This window comes from Hordeum vulgare, chromosome 6H (genome assembly GCF_904849725.1).
Source record: "Hordeum vulgare subsp. vulgare chromosome 6H, MorexV3_pseudomolecules_assembly, whole genome shotgun sequence".
NCBI lineage: Eukaryota > Viridiplantae > Streptophyta > Magnoliopsida > Poales > Poaceae > Hordeum > Hordeum vulgare.
The window spans coordinates 510,128,210-510,151,060 of NC_058523.1; positions in this window are offsets into that span (position 1 = coordinate 510,128,210).

Consider the following 22,851-nt stretch of genomic DNA (forward strand, 5'->3'; position numbering starts at 1 on the left):
CGGACCAACGCATTAGCACTTGGTGAACACATGAACTCCTCAAACTATGGTGGTTCCGGTTATTGTCACTCCGGGGTTGCCGGATCATAACACATAGTAGGTAACTACAACTTGCAAGATCGGATCTAAAACACACATATATTGGTGACAACATAATAATTTTAGATCTGAAATCATGGCACTCGGGCCCTAGTGACAAGCATTAAGCATGGCAAAGTAGTAGCAACATCAATCTCAGAACATAGTGGATACTAGGGATCAATCCCCATCAAAACTAACTCGATTACATGATAGATCTCATCCTACTCATCACCGCCCAGCGAGCCTACGAATAGATTACTCACGAACGACGAAGAGCTTCATGGAATTGGAGAGGGAAGAAGGTTGATGATGACGATGGCGACGATTTCCCCTCTCCGAAGCCCAAGACGGACTCCAGATCTGCCCTCCAGATGAAGAACAGGTGGTGGCGGCGCCTCCGTATCGTAAACGCGACGAAAACTTCTCTTTTTATTTTTCTGGGACGAAAGGGATCTTATAGAGCTGGAATTGGGGGCGGCAGAGCCGTGTGGGCCCCACAAGCCTGCCCACCGCCACCAGGGGGGTGGTGGCGGAGCCAGAGCTTGTGGCCCACTGGCCCACCCCCTGAGGTGGAACTTGGCGCATATATTTTTCTTATTTTCCAAAACTGCTCCCCGTAAATTTTCAATACGTTTGGAGAACTTTGATTTCTGCACAAAAATAACACCAAGGCAATTCTACTAAAAAGAGTTTGGAAAAGTACATACGATGGAGACGTATCAGAGCTCAATCTTGGGGATGCCCAAGGCATCCCAAGCCAAATTTAAGGACACCAAAAAGCCTAAGTTTGGGGATGCCCCGGGAAGGCATCCCCTCTTTCGTCTTCAATCCATCGGTAACATTACTTGGAGCTATATTTTTATTCACCACATGATATGTGTTTTGCTTGGAGCATCGTGTATCTTAGGAGTCTTTTCTTTTTGTTGTGTCACAATCATCCTTGCTGCACACCTTTTTGAGAGAGAGAGACATGCACTCATCGTGATTTTTGCTAGAATGCTCATAGTGCTTCACTTATATCTTTTGAGCTAGATACTTTTGCTCTTGTGCTTCACTTATATCTTTAGAGCACGACGGTGCGTGATTTGGTAGTTGGCTTATGCTATGAAAGTAGTCCTGAATATGCTAGGTACCCAAAGAGGATGCAAACACCTCCATCTTCATGTGCATTGAGTAGAAAGAGAAGTTTTGGTTCCTCTCAATTAGTTTTGAGAAGTGGATTCGGTAATATTGAGAGTTATGTTAGTAGGGTGTTGTGAATCTAGAAATAGTTGTGTTGAAGTTAGTGATTCCCGTAGCATGCACGTACGGTGAACCTCTATGTTAGGAAGTCGGAGCATAATTGATCTATTGATTGTCATCCTTTGTGTTGAGGTCGGGATCGCGCGATGGTTAACACCTACCAACCCTTCCCCTAGGAGTATGCGTTTAGCACTTTGTTTCGATTACTAATAAAACTTTTGCAACAAGTATGTGAGTTCTTCATGACTAATGTGAGCCCATGGTATAGATGCACTTTCACCTTCCACCATTGCTATCCTCTCTGGTGCCGCGCAATTCTCGCTGGTGCACAAACCCTCCAAATTCCTTCCTCAAAACAGCCACCATATCTAACTACTATGGCATTTTCATAGCCATTCCGAGATATATTGCCATGCAACTCCCACCGTTCCATCTCATGACTTGTGCCGTCACTCTCATATTGCCATTGCATGATCGTAAGATAGCTAGCGAGATGTTTCAACATCATACGCCATGCTAGATCATTGCACATCCCGGTACACTGCCGGAGGCATTTCCTATGGAGTCATCATCATTGTGATCTTTGAGCTGTGAGTAAATAAAAGTGTGATGATCATCATTATTAGAGCATTGTCCCATGTGAGGAAATAAAAAAAAAGAGGCCAAAGTGCCCCAAAAAAAGGGAGAAAAAAAGAGGCCTAAGAGCCCAAATGAAAAAAAAATAAAAGAGAGAAAAAGAGAGAAGGGACAATGCTACTATCTTTTTTCCACACTTGTGCTTCATGTTAGCACCATGTTCTTCATGATTGAGAGCTTCTTGCTTTGTCACTACCTTATGCTAATGGGAATCTTCATTTTATAACTTGGCTTGTATATTCCAATGATGGGCTTCCTCAAAATTGCCCTAGGTCTTCGTGAGCAAGCAAGTTGGATGCACACCCACTAGTTTTCCTTTTGAGCTTTCACATACTTATAGCTCTAGTGCATCCTTTGTATGGCAATCCCTACTCATTCACATTGATATCTATTAATGGGCATCTCCATAGCCTATTGATACGCCGAGTCAGTGTGACCATCTCCTCCTTTTTGTCTCACAACCACCACCACACTCTATTCCACCTATAGTGCTATATCCATGGCTCGCGCTCATGTATTGCGTGATAGTTATACAAAGTTTGAGAAAGTACGAGTGCGAAAACAATTACTTGGCCAATTCCGGGGTTGTGCATGATTTACATTAGTTGTGTGAGGATGATGGAGCATAGCCAAACTATATGATTTTGTAGGGATAACTTTCTTTGGCCTTGTTATTTTGAAAGTTCATGATTACTTTGCTAGTTTGCTTGAAGTATTATTGTTTTCATGTCAATAGCAAACTATTGTTTTGAATCTTACGGATCTGAACATTCATGTAACGCGAAAGAAGTTGCAAAGGACAACTATGCTAGGTACCATTCCACATCAAACATTCATTCTTTACCACTTCCCTACTCGAGGACGAGCAGGAGTTAAGCTTGGGGATGCTTGATACGTCTCCAACGTATCTATAATTTTTCATGGTTTCATTCTCTTATCTTGTCAAACTTTGGATGTTTTGCTTGAATTTTATATATTTTTTGGGACTAACTTATTAACTCAGTGCCAAGTGCCAGTTCCTATTTTTCCATGTTTTTGACCGCTTTCAGAGGAGATTTTGAAACGGAGTCAAAACGAAACAAAATCCCCGAAAAGAATTTTTTTGGAACGGAAGAAGATCGGGGAGCTTGGGAGCCAAGGCAGGGGAGCCCCAGGGGCCCCACAAGCCCCTACCCCGCGGCCAGGGGGGCGCGCCATCCAGGCTTGTGGGCCCCCTGGACGCCCTTTGCCCTAGGACTTTCGCCAATATATTCCCATAAATTCCAGAAAAAATCAGGAGATCATCGAAAGTACTTTTCCGCCGTCGAAACTTTTGTCTCCCCAAGATCCCATCTGGGGCACGTTCTGGTGCCCTGCCGGAGGGGGGATTCAGACACGGAGGGCTTCTCCATTAACACCATTACCTCTCCGATGATGCGTGAGTAGTTCACCATAGACCTACGGGTCCATAGCTAGTAACTAGATGGCTTCTTCTCTCTCTTGGATCTTCAATACAAAGTTCACCATGATCTTCATGGAGATCTATCAGATGTAATCTTCTTTTGTTGTGTGTTTGTCAAGATCCGATGATTTGTGGATTTATGATCAGATTATCTATGAATGGATATTTTTGAGTTTCTTCTGATCTCTCTTATGCATGATTTCATATCCTTGTAAATCTCTTCGAGTTGTGGGTTTTGTTTGGCCAACTAGATCTATGATTCTTGCAGTGGGAGAAGTGCTTGGTTTTGGGTTCATGCCGTGCGGTGACCTCACCCAGTGACAGAAGGGGTAGCGAGGCATGAACTCAATACACTAGATGCATGGTGGATAGCGGTCGATCTGTGGAGTAATAGTAGTAGATGTAGAAAGTATCGGTCTACTTTTCTCGGACGTGATGCCTATATGTATGATCATTGCCTTAGATATCGTCATGACTTTACGCGGTTCTATCAATTGCTTGATAGTAATTTGTTCACCCACCGTAATACTTGTTATTTTGAGAGAAGCCTGTAGTGAACACTATGGCCCCGAGGGTCTACTCCACACCATATTTTCAGCCTTACACTTTTTACTTCGTTGCACTTTCCGCCTTGAGATCTCACTTTGCAAACAATCTTGAAGGGATTGACAACCCCTTTGAAGCGTTGGGTGCAAGCTTGTTTGTGTTTGCGCAGGTACCCTATACTTGACGAGACCCTCCTTTTGGATCGATACCTTGGTTCTCAAACTGAGGGAAATACTTACTGCTCCTGTGTTGCATCACCCTTTCCTCTTCAAGGGAAGAACCTACGCAAGCCCAGCCTCTGTCAATGTGTCAATTTCTGGCGCTGTTGTCCGTGGGATAGCAGGCAACTGACAGAAAAGCGGATAGTTATGTGATTTTAACGGCAATGATCATGTGTGCATAGGCATCAGGTCCATAAGCAAATAGGCCAACTCATGCCTGCACCTACTACTATTACTCCACTTCAAGAGCACTTCTATGCTTTTCTATCTATGTATTAAGTTTATGAAAAATAGGGTAATGCTTGGTGAATGATGACATGATGTAGACAAAGTAAACTCAATCGATATGAGTAAACACCATCATTTTATCTGTAGTAGCAACAACACAAAGACGTATCTTGTCCCCTTCTGTCACTGGGGTATAGAAACTCGTCAGGTTGAACCCACCACAACACACCCCTCTCACTGAAGAAATATCAAGCTACTTGGCCAAAGAAATTCAATAGATCATAGAGATTTACGAAGCTATAGTGATCATGCAAATAAGAGTCATAATAATCAGAGAAGACTCAAATACTTTTTATGAATAATCTGAACATAAACCTACAATTTATTGGATCCCCATAAATGCACCATACAAAATAATTACATTGCATGGATCAAAGAAAAGATGCGATAATCATTGTATTAGAGAGAGAGAGAGAGACATCTAGGTACTAACTACGGACCCGTAGGTCTATAGAGAACTACTCACACATCATCACGAGGGCAACAAGGTTGACGAAGATGCCCTCCATGAATGATCTCCCTTTCGGCAGGGTGCCGAAACGGAGCTCCAGATGGGATCGTCGTGGAATAGATACTTGTGGTGACAGAAAAAGTGTTTCGCGATGTCCCTTAGAGTTTTTGGAATATATATAAATTTATAGGCCAGAGAATGGAGGTAGAGGGGCCACCAGGGAGGGACCAGCCATCAGGGCGCACCGACCCCCCTGGTAGTGCCCTGTTGGCTTGTGCCTCCCTCATTTGGCCTGTGGTATTCTCCCGAGGCTTTGAGATCTTTATTTGGTCCAGAAAAATCAGAAAAAAGTTTCGGGGCAATTGGACTTCATTTGGTATTGTAAACCTGAAAAGAAAAAAACACGCAGAAAACAACAACTGTCATTGGGCGCTAGGTCAACAGGTTAGTGCTCAAAAATAATATAAATTGGTAAATTAGTACCCAAAAAGTATCCTAGAATGATAATATAATAACATGGAACAATAAAAAATTATAGATACATTAGAGACATATCAATAATTCATAACAAGTGACAAGTAACAATAATAGCAAGTGTGCAGCAAGGTAGTCCAATCCTTTTTATAGCAAAGGACACGCCGAAAAGTACTCGTATATGAGGCAAGTGCTCCCGAGGACACATGTTAATTACTGTCTAGTCATGTTCATCATGTTAAGTTGATTCACATTCGTTACTTTGATAATTTGATATGTGGGTGGACCGGTCCTAAAGTGTTATTCTTACTTGAACGAGCAACTCACTTATGATTACCCCCTCTCGCAAGCATCCGCAACTACAAAGGAAAATTAAGATAAAACTAATCATAGCATGAAACATGTGGATCCAAATGATCTCGTTACGAAGCAATGCATAAACTGGGGTTTAAGCTTCTCTCACTCTCGCAACCCATCATCTACTTGTTACTCCACAATGCCTTCCCTTAGGCCCATAACATGGTGAAGTGTTGTGTAGTCAAAGTTCACACAACACCACTAAGAGAGGCAACAACATACATATCATCAAAATATCGAACGAATGCCAACTTCACATGATTACTTATAACAAGATTTTTCTCATCAACATGTTTATAATCAGAGGCAAGGTTGTCAGAATCGCGATTCTGAATCGGATCGGAGCTCCGTTGGTAGGGTCGTGAATCGTAGAATCATAACTACTAGAATCGTAGAAACTTAGATTATGTGAGCAAAATCATTGAATTGGAGGGGCTATTTGAATCGCAAAGTCGTAAGATTCTAAGACTTGAGTCACAATTCTGACAACTTTGATCAGAGGTGTAATAATGGTGATCAAAGATCTGAACACATTCCACCAAGTAATCCAACAAGCATCAACTACGAGATGTAATCAATACTACTAGTAACCCACATGTACCAATCTCAGGTTTTGAGACAAAGATTGAATACAAGAGATGAACTAGGGTTGGAGATGAGATGGTTCTCATGAAGATGTCAATGAAGATTGGTCCTCCCACGAAGGAGGAAGCATTGTTCATGATGATGGCTTCCATTTCCCCCTCCCGGAGAGGAATTCCACCGAAAGAATCTCTTTGTCGGAGAGAGAAAGGGCCTCTATACAAGTTTCCACCTCGAGACAGAGGTGCTTCATCCCGAAAGTATCCTTATGATTTTTTCTACATCAAAACACACCATATAGGAGAAGAGGGCGGTCAGGAGACCTAATGGGCCACCCTGAGGCAATAGGGCGCGACCAAGGGCCATTTTGGCTCGTGGGCCGCACGTGGCCCCCCTCTGGTATATTTTGGCCCAATAATTCTTAAATATTCCATAAAAATTCTCCGCAAAATTTCAGGTCATTTGTAGCCGAATAATTTTTCACCCTTTTCCGTGGTTTTCAGGTCTAGAATTCCAGTTTCCAGCAATTTCCCTCTTCATGGTGTACCTTGCATATTTAGAGAGAAAGGGCATAAGAATTTTATCACAATAAGGAATAATGGACAATAATAACATAAATATCAATAAGAATTCATGATGCATAATGGACATATTAGGAGCTAAAGGTAGATTTAATATTCTCTCGAGTTCTATCGACCATCGATACAACTCTACACACGCGAGCGCTTACTTTACCTAGAACATGTACGAAACTATATTGCGGGAATAAAACTAGAAGTACTTAGTAGGTGTAATAGATAGTTTTGCAAGGTAAAAGAGAACGAGTAAATAGAAGTTAGGGGTTGTTTAGATAAAGATTAATTAAGGTAATTATTTAATAGAAAACTTTTTGTAGAGCAAGAGAAAGAGTGTCCATAGGAAATTGAATATAACACGATAGATACTTAACATATACAATGAGGGAGAGGCATACGCTAACACACTTTCTGTAACTGAATCATGTGCACTTATGATTGGAACTCTAGCAAGGAGCGGCAGCTACTAAAGATCATTAAGGTAAAACCCAAACATAGCATTAAACATAAAGTCCCCTTTACTCCCATACGTAAACAACCCCCTTACTCGTGTGGAATCTTGTGTCACTCTAGCCACCTACTATAAGAAAATCATAAACATATTGCAACACCCTTCAGCGGGAATCCCTCACGTGTGCACGGTACGGAAGGCACCTCACGACAGCACCGTATTAACATGCAATTCATATCAATCACACCATACCACAATTATCCCATAGGACAAAAATAAATCTACTCAAACATCATACGATATGCACACATTATTGATATATAGCATTAAGCACCATGTTTAAGTAGATATTACACCGGGGGAAAGAGGTGTTACACTGCTTAGTCTCGCTGATGCATCGGTTTCCCTCCAAGCTTAAAGGGTGATGTATCATAGTGACGACAAGTATTTCCCTTAGTTAAGAAACCAAGGTATCAATCCGGTACGAAGATTCACAAGATTATGTAAGCACCACCTGCACACAAATAACAAATCCTTGCAACCCAATGCATGGAGGGGTTGTCAATCCCTCGTGGGTAAAGTAAGGATAGATTGATAGATGCAAATAAGAGTGATCTAAAATAGAACGCAACAAGGTATTTTTGGTATTTTTTATAATATGGATCTGAAAATAGAAGAACAAATAAAGTAGAAACGCAAATAACAAAGTAGAGACTGCAAATAGATGATGTGAAGCAGACCCGGGCCTCCCTCGTTTGGCCTGTGGTATACTCCCGATGCTTCCAGGTCTTCATTTGGTCCAGAAAAAATCAGAAAAAAGTTTGCGGGCAATTGTACTTCGTTTCGTACTGTCAACCTGAAAAGCAAAAAAACACGCAGAAAACAACAACTGTCATTGGGCACTGTGTCAATAGGTTATTGCTCAAAAATAATATAAATTGGTAAATTATTACCCAAAAAGTATCCTAGAATGATAATATAATAGCATGAAACAATAAAAAATTATAGATACGTTGGAGACATATCAATAATTCATAACAAGTGACAAGTTACAATAATAGCAAGTGTGTAGCAAGGTAGTCCAATCCTTTTTATGGCAAAGGACAGGCTGAAAAGTACTCTTATATGAGGCAAGTGCTCCCGAGGACACATGTTAATTACTGTCTAGTCATGTTCATCATGTTAAATTGATTCACATTCTTTACTTTGATAATTTGATATATGGGTGGACCGGTCCTAAGGTGCCATTCTTACTTGAACAAGCAACTCACTTATGATTACTCCCTCTCGCAAGCATTCGCAACTACAAAGGAAAATTAAGATAAATCTAATCATAACATGAAATATGTGGATCCAAATCAGCCCCTTACGAAGCAACGCATAAACTGGGGTTTAAGCTTTTGTCACTCTCGCAACTCATTATCTACTTGTTACTCCATAATGCCTTCCCTTAGGCCCGTAACATGGTGAAGTATCGTGTAGTCAAAGTTCACACGACACCATTAAGAGAGGCAACAACATACATATCATCAAAATATCAAAAGAATGCCAACTTCTGAAATTTTTAAACTCCCCTTGGACCGCCTTTTTTAGTTTGTAAAAAATAAATAAAAATGATAAAATCTTCAAAAAAATAAAATCCTTTGAGATGTAGTTAGGTTTTAATGCCTAGTTGGTATAGAAATTTTGACCGTTTTTGCAAAAACAAAGGAATAAATGTAAAACGATCATAACTTTTGCATACAACGTCGAAAAAAAGTTTAATATATCAAAACAAACTAGAGAAAAATTGGGACTCGATTTCACCCAGGCTTGCCCGTTGAAATTTTCTCACATGTTCCAAATGTAAAAAAAGTTATTACAAAAAGAAGATTTTTTTCAGAAATTTTTTTTATTTAAAAATAAATAAATTAGTTCATATTTGGATTCCTCACATTTTTCTGATAATAATGGATATATATTATTTGCCGAATTTAGATTTACATATTTAAAGATATCAACTATGCCATATTAAATGAATAAATGGAAAAAAAACGAATGAAGTGATATTATTACTTATTTTATTTTCATTAGAATTTAATATTATTATTACTTATTTTGTTTATTTTAATAATTGTTTAGATTTCAAAAAATTAAATCATGTGACATCAAGACCTAAGGGTTAATAGGATTAATAACTTACTATTGTCAGGAAAACAACAAGTGCAGACTTAGAAATTAGTGGCGATGACAGGATGGGTGACCGGCGGGGAAGCAAAAAAAAATCAACCATTTCGGGTCAAACAAAATAAACAATCAAAGCCTTTAGTCCCGGACTCGCTCGAAGCCCGGGCCCTGTTTTCTACTAGTGGTACTTGGCACTTAGAGGATTTCATCAAGGATTTGTGGGCGAATAGAACCGTCTTGAGCATCTTCTTGAACAATTTGAAATGAAAGAAATTGTTGTGTCTTCGGATACAAAAGTGCACCGCCAACGTCGATGATCTTGCTCAACGGCATTTTAACCGCGACAAAGCTTTGGTGGACGGTGGCGGCTAAGAAACTAGGAGCTATTATAGTGCGAGCGTAATCACCATGTCGCGTGTTGTATGTGAGATGGTTGTAGAACGAACACAATATATGCTTTCATTAATTAATTGTTGAGGCAAATCTCATGCCTTCCCTTTAAAAACAAAACATGATAAAACCTTGTATATGATGCTAGAAATTCATAAGTGCACTCATCGTTAAATCATGTCGTCGCTCGCTCGGTTTGTTTCGCTATTTCTGCAATAGTTGGATCCCGCACAAAGGCACAATAAATTTTAAGTTTCAATGATGAAATTTACGGTCTTTGCATCTTAAAATGTCAAGTTGCAACCAGTTTCAGAGATAGAGTTTAAAGCAAATTTTTCTTGTCGATCATAAACACAAAATAATTGATTTTTATCACTCACTCCTACTAAGTTTTAACACCGAAACTTAACACATTTTTTTAAAGTCATCAAAAACATATTCAAAACAGATCTTATTTAAAAGCGCTGGTGACGAGAAACATGAGTATGAAAACAGAACTTAATTTAGATTTTTCTTTAAAAGATACTCCCTCCGTCTCAAAATAAGTATTCCTTCTGTTTCTAAATATAAGTCTTTGTAGAGATTTCACTAATGGACTACATACGGATGTATATAGACATACTTTAGAGTGTACATTCAATCATTTTGCTTCGTATGTAGACATCTAGTGAAATCGCTTAAAAGACTTATATTTAGGAACGGAGGGAGTAACTCAAAAGTGACTTTATTTTATATTAAAATTAGTACAAAACTGTATTATTTTTGAGTCACTTATTTTAAAACGGAGGGAGTACTGAATTTTGAAAAACAAAAGCAAAAAAAAGTTTCGGCATCCAGACGGGCGGTGCGCCGAAGCGCGGGTGGCATTCGGCTGCCGGCCCCGCCTCGCCCAGACGGCCGGGGTGGATCGACCTACTACCGCGTGCGCTACCTCCAGTATGCAGATAGCGAAATTGAATTGGATTCGTTCTTGCTGGGAAGACGGCCGAATTAATAACCTAACCAAGACCGAACTTACGGCAGGCACAGTGGCGCAAGCACGCACGCACGCTATCTGCAGGCTAGTGCTCGCCAGGTGCAACGGCCTGGCCGGCCGGCCGGCCGGCCGGTCCCTAACTTTCGCGCGGCGGCGCGTTACATCGCCAACCACCTTATCGTCGTGGTATCTCGACCGGCCATACGTCCACGAGCGACGAGCCGTCACGCGACCACTTGCCGAAAAGCTTTCGCCCTTTCTCGGTGTTTATATTTTTCCAATGGATAGTTGGTCACAGAAAGGATGCATGGGGCATGAGTAATGCAACGGTATGGTTGCTATATAGCCTACAGGTAAGATTGGATATGCCTACGTCTCACCGGTGACCTCGCTCTCGTCTTTTGTAGGCGTACGATCGGTCACTCGCTCCGTAAGATCATCCATCGTGTTCACCGGGGGTGCGGACTTTTGTCTACAGGTAGGATAACTTTGTCCACCTCACCTGCCCATGTGCCGTACGTCCTTCTCAGCGGCGCGAGACAAAATTTGGCGCACGACGTGAAATCGGTCGTTTTCTTCAAGGGTTCTCCTTTGGATGCGACCTCTGGCCTCAGCACAGGCAAAGAGAAGAGAAGAAGAAGAAATATACCTGCACTTTGGGTTGGTAAGAGCATCTCTAGCCCGTTCGGCCCTTCAAGGCCCTGAAATAGCGCCGTCTGAAGATCCGTCGACGTTAAAAACGACGTGGGGGCTAGGGTTCCCAGCCGCCCACCCAAGGTCGCTCCGTAACCGTCGCTTTCGGCGCAATTTCGATGCAAAGTTGCCCTATTTTTGGCCCATATCCGGCATTCTTCAGCACAAATTGAACAACAATAGTTATTTTTTATCACATAAATCAATACAAATTTAAAAACTGTTTAACAAGTCAATACAAATCAAAAATTTAGTTAGGCGTTCCCCTTCAGCCTGCATAGGTGCTCCACCAAATCGTACTTTAGTTGTTGATGCAACTGTGGGTCTCGGATGTCCTGACACATGTCGAGGAAGGCAGTCCAGCCTGCCGGTAGCTGATGATCAACTTGGGCAAGAGGACTTGCCTGTAATGTGGTTCCTCCTGCTTGTTCTCAATGATCATGTTGTGCAAGATAACACAACAAGTCATGACTTCCCACATTTGATCTTTTGACTAGGTCTGAGCGGGGTACCGGACAACAGCAAAACGAGATTGAAGCACACCGAATGCCCGCTCGACATCCTTCCTGCAGGCTTCTTGATGCTTGGTAAAATAGAAGTGCTTGCCTCCTGGTGCAAGATTTGAGATAGTCTTCACAAATGTGGACCATCTCGGATAGATGCCATCTGCTAGATAGTATCCCTTGTTGTAGTGGTTCCCGTTGTCATTGTAGTTAACCGGAGGAGCATGACCTTCAACAAGCTTGGTAAAGACATTCGAGCATTGTAGTACGTTGATGTCATTGTGAGTTATTGGCATATCAAAGAAGGAGTGCCAAATCCAGAGGTCATGTGTGGCCACTGCCTCAAGTACCACACTTCAACCTCCTTTAGCGCCTTTGTACATCCCTTGCCAAGCAAATGAACAGTTTTTTCATTTTCAATGCATGCAGTTGATACTTCCAAGCATCCCAGGAAATCCTCTTTATGCATTCTGTGCTAGGATCCAAGTAGTCTCTTCAGCATTAGGTGATCGCAAATATTGAGGTCCAAAAACTGCGACCACTACCTTGGAGAACTTGTAAAAACACTCAATGGTGGTGGACTCGGCCATACATCCGTAGTCTTCCAAAATATGACCGGGAGCTCCGCAAGCAAGCATCCTCATAAGTGTCGTGCACTTCTGGAGCGAGGTGAATCCAAGTATGCCGATGCAATCCTTTTTGCACTTGAAGTAGCCGTCGAACTCCCTGATGAAATTCACAATCCTAAGAAAGAGCTTCCGACTCATATGATAATGGCGCCGGAATACTTTGTCGCCGTGCAGAGGAGCGTCTACGAAGTAGTCAGCGTAGAGCAAGCAATAGCCTTCCAGTCGATGCCTCTGCTTTGCCTGTCCGATTTCGGGCTCCGCAAAACCCTAAGGATTCGAACACAGGGGTTGTGCATAGGTTCCTCCCTATTTCACCCCGCCTAGCCTGCATCTCGATGGTAACGGCAAAGAACTCACTCGAAGGTGAGGAGAATACAGGACACAACAATTTACCCAGGTTCGGGCCGCTGTGAAGCGTAAAACCGTACTCCTGTTTTGGTGGATCGCCTCACTCGGAGGTTGAGGAATGAGATAGTACAGTGCTTTTGTGCCTCCGAAGGCCAAGTGGCTTGGTGTGTTGTTCTAGGGTTATATTGGTCTGATGATCCGATCCCCTCTCAAGTATCCTATCCTCTCTATTTATAGTGGAGGCTAGGGTCCTCCTCCCTTATCGTAGGCGAGAAGGGATCCCACAATGGTCAGTTTCGGCGGAAGACAAGGGAACATGTCCTCCCTGTCAAAAGTGGTCTTCGCCTGCAAAGCCGCTGCCAGCACCGCTAAGGTGAGCGCAGGGATGACGTCCGTCCTGTCGGCGGGCGACCAGGGTCTTGTTGCACCGGAAGGGAAACCTTTAGAAGATGCCTTTGGGGTCCTGATTCACTCCTGCCTTCTTTGCACCAAAAGGGGAAGTTGTCCTGCTCTGCCACCTTCTGATCGTCTGCCCCTTCCTAGCGTCACCCTTGACTTCTGAGGCCCAGCGTTACCTTGGAATATCCGCTGCTCGGGGAGGGGGGGGGGGCTGAAGAGGCCTCCCTGCGGGTCTTGACGGTACTCCTTCCCGTGAGGCTTGGCCCCTCACGAGGGCCTTGTTCAAGGTGTTGTTGTTCCTTGCCGAACTTGTGCAGACGAAGTGGGCCAGCCTTGGGCCGCAGGCAGGCAGGTCTGGGTACCCCCGTTCCCAGAACGCCGACAGTAGCCCTTAGGCCCAAGGCGCGCCTGGGTTGGCTTCCTGGCGAAGCCTTGAAGACGATCCAAAGTGTCGCGGGCCCCATTTGCTCGCGGTTCTGGCGACCCACGTGTCTCGAAGCTGCGCGGCGTCGACCTCGCTCCTTGAGGTGCCCCAGCGCCATGGCACGACGGTGCGGTTCCCAAGAGTCGCGTGGGCCATCATTTTTCCCACTGAATGCGACCGCACCAAACGGCCCGAACGGATGCGACCGATCGATGGACAGGTGAGGTGACGTGAGTGGCAGCGCTTCCATCGGCCCACCTCGCGGCCCTCGCGAGGCGTGCGACGCCCACGCTCCCGTGCCGGTTGATGACTAGGGCTTGCCCATAAGTACGCCGAGCCTCCTGTTGGGGGAGGCATCACAAACTTGGGCTCCTTCTCGGCTTCACCCATCCGCTTGTGAGGAGACTTCTTCCCCTTCTTAGCTCTTCATCTTCATGGCATCCCCCGAAGATGGCTCTGGCCGGGGAAAGCGTGTGGCGCCTCCTACGCCCTCGTCCGCCCCCGGGGGCAGTGGTGGAAAGCGCTTGGGGCCCTCGCGTTTCCGCCCCCGCTGGGTGCTGGCTGGCGAGTAAGTCCTTCGTCGTGCTTCCTTTGTCGTCCTGTATGTTGTCCTCGGGTTGATTCTTCTTGTTCTTCAGCGTGCCCGCCTCCAAGGAGCCGAGGTTGGGAGGGCTTCACGAGGAGGCAGAGGGGCTGCAGGCCCACCTTGCGAACGCTGAAGCCGCTCTCCAGATCGCTGGCGGGGAGGAGGCGGAGGCCGTGGCTGAGCTGGCGTCACTACGGAAGCAGGTCCAAGAGGCAACCGACGCCGTCCTGGCTGCCGATGGTGAGGCGTCGAACGCCCGAACAATGGCCCGCCAGCGCACCATGCGTTTTGCCGACGTAGCCAGTCGGGCGGTCGGCGCGACGCGCCGACTGGTGGGGGTGTCCCCTGCATGACCCAATGTGACAAGCGACGGGGGCTAGCTCACCTTCTTCGGGGGGTGGTGGAGGCGCTGGAGACCAGCGTCCCCCGCTCTTAGGAGGATGGTGCGGCCGACGCACGTGAGCTTCTGAGCCTTGCCCTAACACTTGTCTTCTCCAACCTGCGTCACCTTGCTCCAGAACTTCACCTTCGACGTGTTGTCACGCCGGCGCCGGCAGGGTCCCGTCTTGTCTCCTAAGCATTATTTATGCACGATGCATTCCCTTAGGTACTTAAAAAGACGAAGTGTTATGTAGTCGACGTTCACATAACACCACTAGAAGAATAACACCATAACTTAAATATCAATCAACACATATTACTTCAACATCATATGACTACTAGCTTCTAGACTTTTCCCATGTCCTCAAGAACTAACGGAACTACTCACAAGACATAAAAGAGATCATGATCAGAGGTGATGAAAATATGATTAACAATCTTGTCATAACAATAATCCTCCAACAGAACTCAATAGCATTCACCACAAAAGAGTAATCAACACCGGTAGAGTAGAGGGATGAATAGTGGAAGGTACAACTCCGATTGCAATGGTGAAGTAAGACGGGATGAAGATGGAGATGGTGCTGGTGGTGGTGATGATGGTGATGATGATCTCGATGATGCCTATGACAATGGTGATGACGACGATCTCCCCTTCTGGGAGGAGTTCTCCCCGACGGAATCAGTCCGTCGGAAAGGTCTTTTCTTCTCTGTAGGTTTCCACCGCGGAGCGGTGACGGAACTACGAAAACTCTTTTGTCCCCATAACTTTTAGGTCAAGAGGATGATATAGGCCAAAGGAGAGCGCCGGAGGCGGGACCTACCACCCAGGCGGCCTCTGGCCGCGACCTAGGGGTGGCCCGCGCCAGCAAGTTGCCTGGGTGACCTCTAGCCCCCCTCCGACCCTTCTTCGGCCTGTCTTCGGGATCTGTTCGGAAACTCCTTCCCTCAAATTTTAGCGCAGTTGGAGATGTTCTGATATGGTAACTCTTCGTGCTACTTTCTCCGCTGAATCCTGCGTCTGCTGTTTCGGCACCGGAAAGTTGTAAACTATGTAAAATAAGCCAAAACACTATAAGTACACCATCATAATGTGAAATATATCAATGAATAGAGACAAATTATGATACAAAATAGTGATGCATTTTGGACGTATCAAATCCCCCAAGCTTAGACCTCGCTTGTCCCCAAGCGAATACTGAGCTCGGTAAACCTATCCACAAGTTTAGATAGTGAAGTGTCGATAAACAAGAATACGGACAAGAAGCATCATAATTTCTCTACTAGACTCAACCATCCTCAGCAACAATCTCAACTCATAAGGCTCATATGAAATAGTACATCAATCACAATCAAAAGTAGAGCTAAGAAAACTCATCAAACCATGGCAAACATGTCCTTGGTCAAAGAACAACTAATAACTTTAACTTTTCTCTTCCTCTTATATTTTGATGAGATCAATTGAAGTTTTTTTGAAAGAACATGTTATTAGTCAAGAAGTGAAAATGCTAACGCAAAGGAAGATGTTTGCTTTAACTAGGCTTAAAAAACAACTTACTCATCTTAATGATGTTGTCAACAAAGTTGTGATATGGTAATTCCCAATGAAACAATATAAATGCATGCATCTTTGTCAACATAAGGTGTCTGCTCTTTTCTTAAATAGAAAGAAGTAGGTTTTACTGACTCAACATAAAAGTAAAAGATTGGCCCTTCGGAGAGGGAAGTAGGGAAAACTCATGTGCTAGAGCTTTTAGAGATTTTGAAAGCAACAAGATTGTAAAACAAGCTTTTGAGAGGTGCATAATTTGTCAAAGAATGTTAGTAGATAGGCCAATACTTCTCATGTTGGACAAGTTTTGAGGAACGGCTCCCAAAGTGGGGACGATCACATCCCCTTAGTCTCCTTTGTTTATCACTACCAAAGTTTTCTTATTTCTCATCAACAAAGGATGAAGGAGGTTTTGTTTTTTATTATTATCTTTTACGAGATGGACGCGTTCATGCCAGTCCATTATGATGTTAGGGGGTTCACAGATTAAACATGCAAACCCAGGATAAAACTTGTCCGGTATGAGAAGATCATGAATTATCTACTACTTCCTCATGAGCTAAAACAGAGGCACAAAATAGGGAGTAATATTTGAAGGTTTAAATATAGCACATGAGTAATATACTTTAGGAGTGGTGGTGAAATACCACGTATAGGGAAGGTATGGTTGACTCTTGGGAAGGTTGAGCTTTCAGGGTATGGATGCACAAGCAGTGTTCCCGCTTAGTGCAAGGATTGGCTAGCAAAGGATTTTGAGAGGAGACAAATAATGTTGACTTGGATGCAAAACAACATAAAGTTTAACATAAAGAATTGACATAAAACATCAAGTTGTCTTCCTTGTCAGCATAACACTTCAAGCATAAGAACATAAAGGTTTTGGCTATGTCGTTACTAGAAAAACTCATGCTTGTTGTTATGACCAATGCTATGTTTGCCAAGATTAAATAAATTTTTCAAAGCCATACCTGATATGTAAGATCAATACAACCATAAGAATCAGCATATAAGATCGATTGCATGAAGAGGATACCAAGTGCAGCAAAGAAACCAACAGACTTCTCATTAATATTCCATCATAGACACTGCATGCTCACGGATACAAGACTCCCCACAAAGGAGTGATAGACCTCAATGCAAACACCTATTTCGTAAGATAACTTCCCTAGACATGATATGACACTAAACTTGACCATAAAAGGTAAATGATAAAAATAAAGATATCGGGCACTCCCCCAAGCTTGGAACAAGCTAAGGGAATGCTATTACCCATGAAGATTTCACTCTTAATCCTTGTTCTTGTACCTCAGGTAATCCTTAGCGAAACGCTTCCATGGCAGAGGTCCTCCCTCCACACAGGATTCTTCAGTCTAGAGGATCCTCCTTTCGGCACATAAGCCCATGCGCAAAAACTTAAGTTCATACGCACACTTCTGGTTTTGAAGGTCATAGATGTGCACTTGAAGCTTGAACACTTTGGTTTCTAGTGCGAATATGATTGATCGCACTTCCTTCATCTTCTCCTCATGTTCCCTCTTTAGCCCGGCGATGATATCGCAGTTGGCCTCGACACCACGCTCGATCATTAACTTGTACTTGAAGACTTCCTGCTCCACTTCTTCCATCCTGGCCCTGGCGCTCCCCTCCTTGACAGGTCCCTTCAAATCGTCTTTGTGGAGGACACCATCCTCCACCCAAAGTGTCTGAGGGTGTCTCTTTACCTCTGCGAGGTAAGGGTTGATGACGTTGACGAGGAACTTGTCCTTGGGATATTTTGGGGAAGCCATAGCACCTAGGTTTTCTAAAAGTTCTCCTGGCACAAACAAATCGAAAAGAAAACGCACGGAATCTCAAGATACAAAGCCGGGATGATCTGGGAAAATATATAGCAAACATTTCTGCATCAAAAGGAAGGTAACAAGCCAAAGTAGAGTCGGAGACGGACTCCGGGTGGTACAAGCAGCCCCATGGCGCGGCCAGGAGGTAGCCCGCACCCACAGCTCTGCTTCGGCTGGGATTTTTCCTAATTTTACAAAAACACATAATTCGGAACTTTTATTGATGTTCGCGAAGTTTCCTCACCGTATCTCATACCTATTCTTATTCTGCTTCTGTCGGTGTTTGATATGGTGTTGCAATATGTTCTTAATGAGTGTCTACGTGTATCTCATCGACCTCTACATTGATGGGGTCTCCAGCCATGTAATGCTTGAGTCTTTGCCCATTCACAACATGTGGTTTTGTGCCTTCGAAATTATTAATCTTGATTGCACCAGAGCGATAGACTTCTTCGATATGGTATGGTCCTTCCCACTTTGAAAGTAATTTACGTGGAGAAAACCTGAAATGAGATCTATACAATAAAACTTTATCACCAACATTAAATTCACGTTTGAAAATTCTCTTGTCATGCCACTTCTTTACCTTTTCTTTGAACATTTTTGCGCTCTCGTAAGCTTCACTTCTCCACTCATCTAGAGAAGTCAAGTTCATTAGACGCTTTTCACCAGCAAGCTTTGGATCAACATTAAGCTCTCTAATAGACTAGAAAGTTGTGTGCTCTAACTCTAGAGGTAGATGGCATGCCTTGCCATAGACCATCATGTACGGAGACATCCTCATGGGATTTTTGTAAGCAGTTCTGTATGCCCACAAGGCATCTCCTAGCATATTGTACTAGTCCTTTCTATAAATGTTCACTTACTTTTGCAAGATCAACTTGATCTCTCTATTTGTGAGCTCAACTTTCCCACTTGTTTGAGGGTGGTAATGTGAAGCAATTCAATGATTTACATCATATTTGGCTAGAGCTTTTCGAAAAGCACCGTTTGTAAAATGAGATCCTTCGTCGGTCATGAGGTACCTAGGTATACCAAACCTAGGGAAAGTTACATCCTTGAGCATTTTCAAAGATGTCTTGTGATCAGTGATACGTCTCCAACGTATCTATAATTTTTTATGGTTTCATGCTATTATCCTGTCAAACTTTGGATGTTTTGTATGCCTTTTATATCTTTTTGGGACTAACTTATTAACTCAGTGCCACGTGCGAGTTCCTGTTTCTTCCGTGTTTTTGACCCCTTTTAGAGGAGGATTTTAAACGGAGTCCAAACAGAACGAAACTTCCAAAAAGATTTTTTCCGAAACACAAGAAGATCGGGAAACTTGAGAACCAAGGCAGGGGGGCACCAGGGTCCCCACAAGCCCCCTAGCCGCGGCCAGGGGGGCCCGCGCCTCCCAGGCTTGTGGGATCCCTTGGACACCTCTGCCCTAGGTCTTTCGCCTGTATATTCCCAATAATTTCAGAAAAAATCAGGAGATCATCGAAAGTACTTTTCCGCCGCCACAAGCTTCTGTCTCCGCAAGATCCCATCTGGGGCACGTTCCGGTACCCTGTCGAAGGGGGGATTCGGATACGGAGGGCTTCTTCATCAACACCATGACCTCTTCGATGATGCGTGAGTAGTTGACCATAGACCTACGGGTCCATAGCTAGTAGCTAGATGGCTTCTTCTCTCTCTAGGATCTTCAATACAGAGTTCTCCATGATCTTCATGGAGATCTATCCGATGTAATCTTCTTTTGCGGTGTGTTTGTCGAGATCCGATGAATTGTGGATTTATGATCAGATTATCTATGAATCTTATTTGAGTTTCTTCTGATCTCTCTTATGCATGATTTCATATCCTTGTAATTCTCTTCGAGTTGTGGGTTTTGTTTGGCCAGCTTGATCTATGATTCTTGCAATGGGAGAAGTGCTTGGTTTTGGGTTCATACCGTGCGTTGACCTCACCCAGTGACAGAAGGGGTAGCGAGGCACGCATCATGTTGTTGCCATCAAGGGTAAAAAGATGGGGTTTTCATCATTGGTTTGAGTTTATCCCTCTACATCATGTCATCTTGCTTAAGGAGTTACTCTGTTCGTCATGAACTCAATACACTAGATGCATGCTGGATAGCGGTCGATGTGTGGAGTAATAGAAGTAGATGCAGAAAGTATCGGTATACTTGTCTCGTACGTGATGCCTATATGTATGATCATTGCCTTAGATATCGTCATGACTTTGCGTGGTTCTATCAATTGCTCGACAGTAATTTGTTCACCCACCGTAATATTTGCTATTTTGAGAGAAGCCTCTAGTGAACACTATGGCCCCCGGGTCTACTTCACACCATATTTTCAGCCTTACACTTTTTCTTCGTTGCACTTTCCGCCTTCAGATCTCACTTTGCAATCAATCTTGAAGGGATGGACAACCCCTTTATAGCCTTTGGTGCAAGCTCTTTTGTGTTTGTGCAGGTACTCTGGACTTGATGAGATTCTCCTACTGGATTGATACCTTGGTTCTCAAACTGAGGGAAATACTTCCTGCTCCTGTGCTGCATCACCTTTCCTCTTCAAGGGAAAAACCAACGCAAGCTCAAGAGACGACAGAAGATTTCTGTCGCCATAGCAGAAGAATTTCTGGCGCCGTTGCCGGGGAGGATCAAGTCAAGAACTCATCTAAGTAAGTGTCGCAAACTAATCTCTTGCATTTACCTTTTTTTGCCTCTCGTTTTCCTCTCCCCGACTGCACCAATTTTCCTTTTTTCCTTTGCCTTTTTCGTTCGCCCTTTTTCCTCGCTTGCTCTTTGTTTGCTTGTGTGCTTGCCTGCTTGCCGAAGTCACCATGAATGAAAACACCAAACTTTGTGACTTCTCGAATACTAATAATAATGATTTTATTAGTACTCCGATTGCTCCCGCCACTAGTGGGGAGTCATACGAAATAAATGCCGCTTTGCTGAATCTTGTTATGAAAGAGCAATTCTCCGGCCTTCCTAGTGAAGATGCCGCATCCCATCTCAATACCTTCATTGAGCTTTGCGATATGCAAAAGAAGAAAGATGTGGATAATGAAGTGATTAAATTGAAGCTTTTTCCTTTCTCGTTGCGAGATCGCGCAAAAACTTGGTTTTCTTCTTTGCCCAAAAATAGTATCGATTCTTGGGATAAGTGCAAATATGCTTATATATCCAAGTATTTTCCGTCGGCTAAGTTTATCTCTCTCCGTAATAATATCATGAATTTCAAGCAACTTGATAATGAACATGTTGCACAATCTTGGGAGAGAATGAAATTAATGATTAGAAATTGTCCCGCTCATGGCTTGAGTCTTTGGATGATTATTCAAATCTTTTACGCTGGCTTGAATTTCGCTTCTAGAAATATCTTGGACTCCGCCTCAGGTGGAACGTTCATGGAAATCACGTTTGGGGAAGCCACAAAACTCCTAGACAACATCATGACAAACTACTCTCAGTAGCACACTGAAAGGTCACCTACTAGTAAGAAGGTACACGCTATAGAAGAAATTAACTCGTTGAGTGCTAAGATGGACGAGTTAATGAATTTGGTTGCTAGTAGAAGTGCTCCTTTGGATCCTAATGATATGCCCTTGTCTTCTTTGATTGAGAGTAGTAACTCTAGCTTGGACGTTAATTTTGTTGGTAGGAATAACTTTGGCAACAACAATGCTTTTAGAGGAAAATATGTCCCTAGGCTTTTTCCTAGTAACTCCTCTAATAACTTTGGCAACTCCTACAACAATACTCATGGAAATTACAATAGATTACCCTCTGATCTAGAGAGTAATATCAAAGAGTTCATCAACTCTCAAAAGATTTTCAATGCGTCCATAGAGGAAAAACTACTCAAAATTGACGATTTGGCTAAGAGCATTGATAGAATTTCTAGTGATGTTGATGCTTTGAAATTTGATGTCCTCCTCCCAAACTCAATATGGATGAAACTTTGAAAGCTATGCGTGTTTCCATGATTGAGGGCCAAGATAGAACCGCCCAAATTCGTGCTAGGCATGAATGGATTAAAAAGGCGTGTTCTCGTGATGAGAATAACGAAGATCTTAAAGTGCTTGGTGTGACTCCCATTGATTCTTTGTTTTCTTGTGTCAAACCTAATGATTATGGGGCTGGATATGAATCCACTTTGGTTGAAAAGTGCCCCAATGATTCGGAGTCCATCTATCTTGATGCTAAAAGCATTGAAAGTGGAGTAGAAGACGTTAAAACTTTGAGTAGTAATGAAATTACTACCGTGGATTTCAAGGAATTCAATTATGATAGTTGCTCCTTGATTGAATGCATTTCTTTGATGCAATCCATGTTTAACTCTCCACACGCTTATAGCCAAAACATGGCCTTTACCGATCATTTCGTCGAAGCTATGACAAAATCTCTTGAAGAGAAACTTGAATTGGAGGTCTCTATCCCTAGAAAGATTCATGATGAGTGGGAACCTACCATCAAAATAAAAATCAAAAACTATGAGTGCAATGCTTTGTGTGATTTGGGTGCTAGTGTTTCTGCGATTCCAAAGTCTTTATGTGATGTTGTGGGTTTTAATGAGATTGAAGAGTGTTCTCTTAATTTGTATCTTGCTGACTCTACTGTCAAGAA